At 36.6% G+C, this 12,841-nt stretch overlaps 1 protein-coding gene across 2 annotated transcripts in view; it reads left to right on the forward strand.

Moving 5' to 3' along the window:
* Positions 1-12,841, forward strand: part of LOC114494221 (CD302 antigen) — a 148,937-nt gene that overhangs the window by 17,534 nt on the left and 118,562 nt on the right. The gene's annotated exons all lie outside the window — the stretch shown is intronic.

Consider the following 12,841-nt stretch of genomic DNA (forward strand, 5'->3'; position numbering starts at 1 on the left):
TGCTTTCCAAAGTGTTTGTATCAGTTTACATCTCCACTGGCACTAGGCGTTAACAGACATTAATGGCCAGTACAATGAATGCGTAATGGTATTTCATTTCTGATTTACATTTCCCTGATAGTTTATATGATTTTGCATCTTGTATTTACTAAGCGTTCAGGTTTTCCCCTTATAATTTGCCATTTTGTGTCCTTTGCTTATTTTCTATTGAATTGTTGGCCTTTCTCTTATTGATTTGTTATAGCTCTTTATGTATTCTGGATACTAATCCTTTGTTGTAAGATTACAAATGTCTTTTATTTTATTTTATTTTTTATTATATTTTATTGTTTATGCTATTACAGTTGTCCCAAATTTCCCCTTTTTCCCCCTCCACCCAGTGCTTCACTCCCTCAGGCCATCCACATACCATTGTCCATGTCCATGGGTCCTGCATATAAGTTCTTTGGCTACTCCATTTGCTATTCTGTACTTTACATCCCTGTGACTTTTCTGTGACTACCAATTTATACTTCTTAGTCCCTTCACCTTTTTCACTCAGCTCCCTGACCCCCCTCCCAAATGGCAATCATCAAAATGTTCTCTGTATCTATGATTCTGTTTCTGTGTTGCCTATTTGTTTGTTTTTTAGATTTAATTGTTGATAGATATATTTTTATTGCCATTTTATTGTTCATGTTTTTGATATTCTTCTTCTTAAAGTAGACCTTGTAACATTTCATCCAAATATCTTCTTTTACCCTTTGGTCTTCTCACTTCATTTTTGTTGCCTCATCATAAAAAAGTATGTTAGTTTAAATTTGTTTAAACTTACTAATCTTTTCCTTAATGTTTTATGCTTATTTATATTATTTAGCAAATCCTTCCTTAGCCCTAAAATGATAAAGATGTCCTCTCATGTTTTCTTCTAAAAGTTTATAATTTTGCTTTTCACATTTATATCCTTAATCCACCTGTAATGCAGTTTGCAGAACTGAGAATCTCATTTATCTTTCTCCATGTGGATAGTCAAGTTTACCAAACACTATTTATTTCACATTATCCCCTCTGATTTGTGAAGTCACTTCTAATAGATATAACACCTTTTATGTGAGGGTTGTTCAGAAGTTCTCCATTGCATTCCTTGGGTCCATTTATCTGTCTCTGTATCTATTCTAAACTGTTTTTTTTATTTATTTCTATTTTTTATTTTTTTGTATTTTCCCCTTACCCTTTAGAACCCCTATACCCCTCCCACAATTGCCACACTGTTGTCCATGTCCATGAATTCTTTTTCCTCTCTGCTCAGTCCCTCTACCCCCCTAATTTAACCCCAGCCTTAGCTATCATAACAGCTCTCCATCTATGAGCTTGTCTCTATTTTGCTGTTAGTTTAGTTCTTTAGATTCCACATATGAGTGCAATCATGTGGTATTTGCTTTCTCTGACTGACTTATTTCACTCCGTATGATGTTCTCCAGGTCTATCCATACTCTCACAAAGGCTAAAATTTTCTTTTTTATGGTCGAGTAGTATTCCATTGTATAAATGCCCCATAGTTGTTTTATCCACTTATCTATTGATGGATCTTTGGGTTGCTTCCATATCTTGACAATTGTAAATAATGCTGCCATGGACATAGGGGTGCTTCTGTTCTTTTGAATTAGTGTTTAGGGTTCTTACAGATATATTCCCAGGAGTGGGATCAGTTTTTCCCACAGTTTTCCCATAGGTCAAAAGACAGATTCATTTTTAAATTTTTGAGTAATCTACATACTGCTTTCCACAGTGGCTGCACCAGTCTGTATTCCCACAAACAATTCTAAAGGGTTCCCCTTTCTCCACATCCTCACCAGCCCTTGTTGTTAGTTGATTTATTAATGATGGCCATTCTGACAGCTGTGAGGTGATATCTCACAGTGGTTTAGATGTGCATTTCTCTGATGATTAGTGACATTGAGCATCTTTTCATTTGTCTATTAGCCATCTGTATGTTCTCTTTGGAGAAGTATCTACTCAGGTCCTTTGCCCATTTTTTAATTGGAATGTTTGTGGGTTTTTTGGTGTTGAGTTTTGTAAGTTCTTTATAAATTTTGGCTATTAACCCTTTATCAGATATGAAATTGGCGAATGTGTTCTCCCATTCAATGAGTTGTCTTTTTATTTTGTTGATGGTTTCCCTTGCTGAGCAAAAACTTTTTAGTTTGATGTAGTTCCACTAGTTTATTTTTTCTTTTATTTCTCTTGCCTGGGGAGATATATCCAATAATATGTTGCTGCAAGCAATGTCTGAGATTTTGCCAAGTTTTCTTCTGTGATTTTTATGGTTTCTTGTCTAATATTTAAGTCTTTAATTCATTTTTAACATATTCTTGTGTGTGGTGTAAGAAGGTGGTTTAGTTTCATTTTTCTGCACATTTGTCCAATTGTCCCATTTATTGAATATCTCTAGCCCATTGTTTAGACTCATTTTCTCTGTCAAATATTAATTTACTACAAATGTATAGGTTTATTTCTGGGCTTGCTACTCTGTTTCATTGATGTATGTGTCTGTTTTTATGCCAGTGTTATGCTGTTTTGATTACTGTAACCTTATAGTATAGTTTCATATTAGGTAGCGTGATTCCTTCAACTTTGTTCTTCTTTCTCAGGTTCACTGTTGCTATGCAGGCCTTTTGTGATTCCATATATGTTTGTGAAATATTGGTTCTAGTTCTGTGAAGTATGTCATTGGAATCTTGATAGGAATGGCTTTGAATCTATAGGTTGCTTTGGGTAGCATAGACATTTTAATGATCCATGAACACAGTATGTGCTTCCACTTATTTATATCTTCTTCAACTTCTTCCTTCAGTGTCTTAAAATTCTCCAAGTACAGATCTTTTACATGCTTGGTTAGGTTTATTCCTAAGTATTTTATTCTTTTTGAAGCAATTGTGAATGGATTTTTAAAAATTCCCTTTCTGTTAGTTCATTATTGGAATATTAAAAATGAAACTGATTTTTGGATATTAATTTTGTGTCCTGCTACTTTACTGAATTAACTTATTAGTTCTAGTAGTTTCTTGGTGGAAACTTTAGGGTCCTTTATGTACAGTATCATGTCATCTGCAAATAAAAACAGTTTGACTTCTTCCTTCCCAATTTGGATGCCTTTTATTTCTTCTTCTTGTTTGATTGCTATGACTAGGACTTCCTATACTGTGTTGAATAAGAGAGGTGAAAGCAAACATCCCTATCTTTTTCCTAATATCAAAGATAATGCTTGTAGTTTTTTTTCCCATTGATTATGATGCTGGCAGTGGGTTTGTCATATAAGGCCTATATTATATTTAGTTATGTTCCCTGTATTCCCACTTTCCTGAGAATTTTTATACTAAATGGGTGCCGGATTTTATCAAATCCTTTTTTTTTTTTGCATCTATTAATATGATCATGTGGTTTTTATACTTCATTCTGTTTATGTGATAAATCACATTTGTTGATTTGTGAATGTTGTACCAACCTTGCACTCCCAGAATAAATCCCACTTGACTGTGGTGTATGATCCTTTTGATGCATTGCTGTCTTTGGTTTGCTGATATTTTGTTCAAGATTTTATGTCTATGTTCATCAGGGATATTGTTCTATAATTTTCTTTATTGTGTGTTGTTTTTATCTGGTTCTGTAATTAGGATAATGCTGGCCTCATAAAATGAGCTTGGTAGCCTTCCTTTCTCTTGAATTTTTTGAAATAGTTTGAGGAGAGGTATTAGTTCTTCTTAGAATGTTTGGTAAAAATTACCTATGAAGCCATCTGGTCCAGGGCTTTTGTTTGTTGGGGATTTTTTGATTATTGCTTCAATTTTACTATTCATAATCTGTCTATTCAGATTCTCTGATTCTTCCTGATTTAGTTTTAGAAGATTCTACATTTCCCAGAATGTATCCATTTCATCCAGGTTGTCCAATTTGTTGGCATATAGTTCATATTTTCTTACAACTCTTTGTAATTCTTTAGTGCCAGTTGTTATTTTCCTCTTCCATATCTGATTTTATTTTTGGGGGCCCTCTCTTTTTTTCTTGATGAGTCTGCTTAAAGGTTTGTCAATCTTGTTTATCTTTTCAAGGAATGAGCTGTTGGAGTCATTGATCCTTTGTATCCTTTTTTTAGACTCTTGTTTTTTTCTGCTCTGATCATTATTATTTTCTTCCTTCTACTCACTTAGGGCTTTGTTTTGCTATTCTTTTTCAAGTTCCTTTAAGTGTGAAGTTAGATTTTTCTTGTTGTATTGAGTTAAGCCTGTAATGCTACGAATTTCCTTCTTTGGATTGTTTCTCTGTGTCCCACAGATTTTGGATTTTGTGCTCTTATTTTCATTTGTTTCAAAGTATTTTTTTTTTTATTTCTTCCTTTATCTCATTGTTGACCCATTCATTGTTTAATGACATGTTATTTTCCTTCTATGTCTTTGTGTGTTTTTCAGTGTTCTTCTTGTGATTGATTTGTAATTTCACAGCATTGTGGTCAGAGAAGATGCTTGATATGATTTCAATCTTCATAAATTTATTGAGACATGTTTTGTATCCTAACATGTGGCCTATCCTGAAAATGGTCCATGTACACTTGAAAAGTATGTATATTCTGTTGCTTTGGGGTAAAATGTTCTGAAGGTATCAATTAAATCCATTTGATCTAGTGTGTTGTTTAAGGCTGCTGCATCCTTGTTGATTTTCCTGGAATATGTATTCATTAAAGTCAATGGGGTGTTAAAATCCCCAATTATGACTGCATTTCTGTCAGTCTCTCCCTTCATGCCCATCAAGATTTGCTTTACATATTTAGGTGCTCCTGTGTTGGGTGTGTAAATGTTTACTGGGGTTATATCCTCTTTTTGGATTGTTTCTTTTCTCATTACATAGTATCCTTCTTTGTCTCTTACTATAGCCTTGGTTTTAAAGTCTATTTTGTTAGATATAAGTACTCCTACTCCAGCTTTTATTTTTCCTTTCCATTTGCATGAAATATCTTTTTCCATCCCTTTACTTTTAGTCTGTGTGTATCTTTCAATCCAAAATGGGTCATTTGGAGGCAACAAATATATAGGGGTTTTTTCTTATCCATTCATCTACCCAATGTCTTTTGGTTGGAGCATTTAAGCCATTTACATTTAAGGTGTTTATTGATAGATACGTATTTAGTGCCATATTATTGTTAGACTATTTTCCTCTGTGTGTTTTTTTCTTTCTCTTTTCTTCTTAAGCAAGGCCTTTACCATTTGTTGCAGTACTGATTTGGTTTTAACAAATTCCTTTAGCATTTTTCTTGGGAAGCTCCTTATCCCTCCCTCTATTTTAAATGATAGCCTCACTTCATTGTAGCCTTGCTTTGAATAAAAGAACCCTTGGGTGTAAGTCCTTGCTTTTCATCACCTTGAATATTTCACACTATTCCCTTCTGGCCTGAAATGTCTCTGTTGAGAATCAGATGACAGTCTAATTGGTGCCCTTTTATGTCACTAACTGCTTTTCTCTTGCAGCTTTCAGGATTCTTTCCTTGTCTTTAAGCCTTGCTATTTTAATTATGATGTCTCCCAGCATATGCCTCTTTGGGTCCAACTTGTATGGGACTCTCTGAGCTATCTGGACTTGTGTGTCTTTTTCCTTCACCAGATTGAAGAAGTTTTCTGGTCATTATTTCTTCAAATAGGTTCTCTATTCCTTGCTCACTCTCTTCTCTTTCTGGTATTTTCATTATGTGGATGTTGTTGTGCTCCATGTTTTCCAAAATGTTTCTTAAGTTCTCCCCATTTTTTTATTCTATTTTTTTCTGCTCTGCTTGGGTGTTTTTTCCTACCTTGTCTTTCAAACACTGATTAAATCCTCTGCTTCATCTAACCTACTGTTTATTTCTTCCAGTGTATTATTTATATCAGATATTGCATTCTTTATTTTTGTCTGGTCCTTTTCTATGGGTTTTATGTCTTTTTAAATGCTGTTGAATATCCTAATAATCATTAATCTGAACTCTATCTTATAAATTGCTTGCACCCGTCTCATCTAGTTCTTCTTCTGGAGAAATCTGTTGTTCTTTCATTTGGGGTCTGTTTCTTTGTCTTCCTATTCTGTTATCTTTTTTTTTCCTATTTTCTTTTTTATTTGTTTCTATGTATTAGGTAGATCTGCAAAGACTCTGGTGTAGTCCTTTGTCAGATATTGCTTGTCACTGGCCTTGGTCAACCTGTTTGGATTTATCAGTGATCCACAGTGTGTGGCTCCCTCTGCTGGGCCTGTTAGTCTGCAGAAAGAACAAGGCTGTGCACCAAGGCTGGGTTTTACCAGCACTGGGCCTGGGAGATGGTTAGCTAAAGTCTCAGAGCTCCCAGAGATCCACCTTTGTTGTTAAACTTAATAAATGATATAGCCTCAAGCTGTACTCAGCAGCCCAGCTTAAGCTTCACAGGATATTGCAGAGTAATCCTTGTGGGCAGTGCTATTGCTTCTCCTCAGGCTGATGCCACTTGGAGGGGTTGTGATCTCCCTGAGAGTATGGCCTCTTTGAAGTATGAGGAATGACTCAGCACAGGGATCATAGCAGCTGTGAGTTCAGATCTCTCCCCAGAGCCACAGGCCCCAGAGTCTCCTCAGGCATCTCTAGTCTACTCTCTCCTCCCTTTGCCAGAGCCCATGGTAAGTGGCTGCAAATGAAATTTTGTGCATTGGCTCTCTTCATCTTCAGCCATCTCTCCCTGGGCACAGAACCCCCCACTGCTTTTTACAGCTGGATGTTATCTGGGTTCCTTTCCCAGCTCTGGTGCTCTAGGCCAGGCAGCCCAGCTTGGGGTTTAGGCCCCACACATCTCAGGGGGAGACCCCTCAGCTACAGTACCCCTCTGGAATTTCAGCTACCATCAATGGGAGTCCCACCAGCCCTCTTGCACCCCATACATCCTACCAGTCATTTTGTGGTGAAGTGGTTTCTTTGTCTGTCTGTGGTTATAAGGCTTCTCTCCAGTGAGCATTCAGTTGGTTATTCAGGATAATTTCTCTATAGTTTAGTTGTAATTGCAGAGTGGTCCTGGGAGGAGGTTAGTAAGTAGCTTCCACGTACTCCTCTTCCTTCTTGGGTCTCTACACTGTTTTAATTAGTCCTGTCTCACATAATAAATCTTGTTTTCTGGGTGAGCAGATTTTCCCTTATTCCTTTTCTTTTTCCTTGAATTGCTTTGGCTGTTTTTTGACCATTTATTCTTTCATATGACTTTAAGGATCATCTTGTTAATCTCAATGAAAAACCCTTTTGGGACTTTGGAATTGCATTGAACTATGAATTAATTAGGAAGTCATTGTTGTTACTACATTATTAAGTCTTCTCATCCATAAAAATGGTATGCTTTTCTATAAGAGTATTGCTCACTTTTTACTAGATAGTATATAAATGGAAAGTTTTTATATTATTCTTAAAAATCAAGAAACCCAAGTTACAGAGTCCCTGATGATTTCTTCAATGAATAAAAAGAAATCATAATATATGATGATGATGATGTTCTACACAGAGTCCTAAATGTTTTTCATACATTACCATCTTTAATCCCATATAACAACTGTGTGAGGTAGGTGTTATTTCTATTATACTCATTTTACAGATGAGAAATATGAGACTCAAAGAGGAAATGTTAGTTGTTCAAGGTTACCCAAAATAATTAGCAGAGCCAAAATTTGAATACAGTCTGACTTGAAAACAAGTTGTATCAGGCATGTACATGTACCTGCATTCACCTTATATGACTATTAAGTTCTTTGCAGGCAGAGATGGGCCTCATGGATTGTTTTTTTTTTCCTTTTGCACAAAACTCTAAGCATTATTGCTTTGTATTAAATGCAAATTGACTAATTCAATAAGTCCCATCACATTGTTTTATAATAATTGTAAATATTTGCTAAATGCTAACTATGAGCAAAGCCCTAATATTTCCAGATACATTAAATGATTTTATATCAGTACAACATCATAGACAAGTATTTTATCCCCACTTACAGATAAGGAAATTGAAGCCTAGAAATAATATACCCAGACAGCCAAGAAGTGCCAGAATTGGGATTTGAGTATAAACACCTATGACTGCGGAGCCCTTCCTTTTGTATACTACTTTCTGCCAGTCAGCTGGCCTTTATCATGCCTTTTGGCTAAAGCTTCATGCACACCTCTTTTCTCACTTACACCTTTAACCTTTTTCTGTGTTGTTTCATACTTGAGTTATCAGATGTCTAGAATGGAAGTCTGTCAAATAAGCCTAATGGGCTAGTGTATGGTCATGGAGTTCTACTTCAGACCTCACTGAAACCTTACAAAAAATACTGTTGAGAGTGAAAATGCCAATAAATTTAAGCCCCCTGGAGTATTATTTGGAAAGTGATGGTTATAATGAAAGAGAAGTGTCAAAGTGTGACTACCAACACCCTAAAAATCTAATGATGTATTTGGAAGAATGAATGTTGCAGGATTTCTTTTCTTTTTAATAACTCATAAAAGTGAGATAATATGTTAAAGGGCCCTATGTTTCAAACACCTCTTTTATTATGAAATGCTATTTAGGCATATCAGTATGGCTAATTATAATATTATCTGGCTTCCCAAGACCCAAGAAAGCTGTATTTTAACATCTGAAACTCAGAGTATCCAAATCTTAAAAACTTCTTGAAGTTCCCATTAAGCAATCCTTCATTGAAATCCACCACATGTAGACATTGGGCTAGGAGCAGTGAAGCCAACAAAAGTGAATCACACAGATTTATGATCAAAGTGCTTAATATAGTTGGGGAAATAAGAGTCATACATATGCAAGGCATATTGTAGATGGTTATTCCCCAAATACCTCTTGTTAGCTGGTGAGTGGGTGGGGCCTGGAAATCTGCTGCCAGAAAAAAAACAGAAGCAGCCCCTGGAAGCTAAGTCTCATACAGTATGAAAGAGGTTTCTTTTTCCTTTCTGCCTGCCCTGCACCTAATTAGTTTTGTTTCAGTTTTGTTTTACAGATAGAGAGGCATGGGGGAGGAGGACTTGGTTTCCTTATATTCACTAGATTTTGTTTGGGAGACAGATTTTCCATGACTCTGGGCTTCCCATGGGACCTCTGAGCACAGACTCACCCCAGAGTGAAAAAAGAGGGTCCTACAGTCCCCAGAACAGGGACAGCACATTTTTATTTTTCCTAATTTGCCTCCACTCTGAGGCAGCTTTTCACACTGAGCCATCGCGTCAGGTGCCCCAGGGCTAGGACACTTCTAAATCAGGACCCCTGCTGACTGTGGCCTTTCTGACGCAGTAAAGAGGCTGTCATCTGGCTGGTCCCAGATGCATGACCATTATCAGGCCCTGTAGTCTTTCATTGTAGGGAGAGGAATAGAAATACAGGTCAGATCTGACCAGGGGTCTCAGGGACAATCAAGAAATATCTACCTCAACCCTGGCTGGCGTAGCTCAGTGGATTGAGCCCAGGCTGTGAACCAAAGCATCGCAGGTTCGATTCCCAGTCAGGGCAAATGCCTGGGTTGCAGGCCATGGCCCCCAGCAACCGCACATTGGTGTCTCTCTCTCTTTCTCTTTCTCCCTCCCTTCCCTCTCTAAAAATAAATAAAATAAAAATAAAATCTTAAAAAAATAAATTAATTAAAAAAAAAGAAATATCTACCTCAGTGTGCTTGCCTATTTGGTTAGGTGTGGGGACTTCTGCTAACAATGATCTATTTCTTGGTGGCAAAGTAGACTCAAATTGGTCAACTTCCTGCTTGCACTATATGTAGAAAAGAGCCTAGCTCCACATTGTCCAGGCTATAAAGGAAATTCCTGCCCTTTAGAATTTATCCCCATTCACATCCACCTGATATAAGACACATAAAGAGTAATCCTGTTTGCCAAACCAGTCACAATTTTAAAATCCTATGACTCTACTGAAGAATAAGTAAATGATGCAAATCACAAATAGGACAGTGTAATAAAGCAAAGTAGGAGCCTGACAGCTTCCAAAGGTCATTTTGTTCTATCATAAATGTGTACTTGCCATGTGCAGATAAACAATAGGATAATTTAGAAGGAGCAGTAGGATTATTTGGACTTCCTGCTGGGGGATATCTGAAAAGACTTCATGGAAAGTAGGGCATTGAACTTGGGATGGATGGGAAGGATTGACCCTCTGTGGTATCCTCAGTTAAAAATAAATAAAAGGAATTCTGAATGTTGGGATGTGGTTGAGTCTGGAGTACCATAAATATGTTGTAGTTTCCAGGACTTCTTTAGGTAAGATGGAAAATTAATTGCTTTTACTAATAGGGAGAAATTTACATTAGATTAAATCCTCAAGGTCTTTGTACACTAGTGTTGGCAGCCTGTGAAAGAAAAGGATGAATCTAAAATTTCCTCAAATACCCACCTTCTCCTTCCTTAGCAGGGTATCCTTACCATCTATTTCTTTGAGAACAGTGAGGTAAACTCTTAGTTTCTCACCCTAATACTTACAAATTTGTCTGTATCTGCAGTCAACATTCCAGCTTGTTCAAGGTTAACTGCTTCTCCAAAGCTCTTTGTATACTCACCAGTAGTTTCTTCTGTCTCTTGTATGTTTATCAACTTTCTCTGATTCTCCCCCAAAAGGCTAAAACTTGTTCAAATTTTTACCATTAATATAGACACATATTTATATTTCCTAGTTCCTGAAGCCCTGTCTCTTTCTCTCACAGCCAAGGTCCTGGAAAGCACAGTGTGTCTTTGCAATTCACTCTGAACTTCACATTTGCCCTTGGTGAAGCAATAATTGGGCCTCGGCCTTACCACCCTCTCTTCAGGCTCCCTTGAGCATTGGTGTTTGCGACTGCCCTTGGCTCCTTTTGCCTTTGCTTTTGCTATTTCCGCTCTACCCAGGGGGACTCTTCCATTCCCTCATGTTACTTTCAGTGGGCTCACCCGTTTTAGGCATTGAGTTCTAAAGTCTACAGTAAGGCAAAAATTGTACATAGTCAAAACTACCCTTTTTAAAAAAGCCCTTAAAGTATGGATGTGGTTTGATTTTGTAAATAACACAGACATATATAATAAATATGTATATATAGACAGATAAATATAGATATAATAAATGCGTGTATATAAAATGTGGGTATAGTTTTCTCTGTACAAATCACAGACAGATATATCTCTATATAAAAAGTAAAGTTTGCATACAGTTTTCTACAAGCAAATTACACAGATTTATTTGATAAATATAATGGAACAAAATGATATATGTATCAGCTATGTCCCTGTGATTTGCATGTAGAAACACATCTAAACTTTAAGAACCACTTATGTATATATAATATAATGTACATATAAATGATATAAAATATAACTATTTTATATGTATATGTACAGATCTATAGATTGCATATAATATAATAAATTATATTAATATAATTTGTTAATAATTATTAATTATATCAATATGATTGATAAATTATTATAATACACCATATATCCTGGGCAGAACTAAGAAACTGTTATTTAGTGTTTTGCTGCTGAGAATATTTCAACAAATTTACAGTGATTCCAACCTTTGAGGTCTTCCCATTTGTCAATACCATCCTCGCCTTCTATAGACCATTTCACCAGTTGTTCTCTCTTCTACCTGGCCCCAAGTGGCTTCAAATTATTCCTTCATGGTGTTGATAAAGTCTTACCAGGTTCTCAAATAATTCTGTTGACTTTCTTGACAGTGGTATGAAAATCCTTACAATAATTCACAGTTCCTCGCATGTTTTTCTGATACACGTGGACCCATGTGAGCATGATCAGATTCATTGCCTATGGGCATGTGCATATTGTGTGGCTTTTCTACAATTAGCCTTACTGTTTGTTTATTTTTATGTTTTTTAAAGATTTTATTTATTTTTAGAGAGAGAGGAAGGGAGGGAGAAAGAGAGGAAGAGAAACATTGATCAGTTGCCTCTCAAACACGCCCTGACCAGGGACCAAGCCCACAACCCAGGCATGTGCCCTGATCGGGAGTCCAACCTTTGACCTTTTGCTTTACAGGCTGATGCCTAACCAACTGAGCCACACGTGTCAGGGCTAATCCCACTATTTAAATTATTTCTGCCTCTCTGTCTTTCTGTCTTTTTTGCTGATGGCATCCTGTTGTTGAATAATAAATGAGAATGACACCCCTCGCGGTGGCATGCGTGTTTGTGTGTGCCTGTGTTTGTGTGCATCTCCCATTCTGGGTCTCCACTGAAAATACCTCCTTTGGGCTCTGCAGATGTGTATTCCATTGCCTCCCAAACAGCTCCTGTACTTATTTCTGAAACAGTACTGGTAACGCCTCACCATTTGGGGAATCCACATCTGTCTCTACTAGGCTCAAATCCTCATGAGGGCAGGACAGTCATTTTGGTTTTTGTATCTTTAGTGCCTGGCAAATAATATATGCTTAATGAATTTAGTCTGTCAGTCTAGAATACTGTCAGATCTTCAAAATCTAGATCTGCAATGGAAACTATTTTTTATATATAACTGCTTTCTTTTTTCAATTACAGTTGACATACAATATTATTTTAGTTTTAGGTATACAACACAGTGATTAGACATCTATACAAAGTGATCACCCTGATGAGTCTAGTAGCCATCTGACACCATACATTAGTCATTACAAATGATTGACTATATTTTCTATGCTATACTTTACATTTCCTGACCATACAACTGCTTTCTGACAAGAGGGTTTAAAGTAGTGAAATGGCTATTCTGAGAAGAGTCAGAGCTTACCTTAGAAGGAAGGGAATTGCACATGCTAATGGGAAAACAGAATTGAATTAACTGGTCAGCCTTTGGGTTTCTTGGTAGCTTGAAGTTCTG

This window comes from Phyllostomus discolor, chromosome 4 (assembly GCF_004126475.2).
Source record: "Phyllostomus discolor isolate MPI-MPIP mPhyDis1 chromosome 4, mPhyDis1.pri.v3, whole genome shotgun sequence".
Taxonomy (NCBI): Eukaryota; Metazoa; Chordata; class Mammalia; order Chiroptera; family Phyllostomidae; genus Phyllostomus; species Phyllostomus discolor.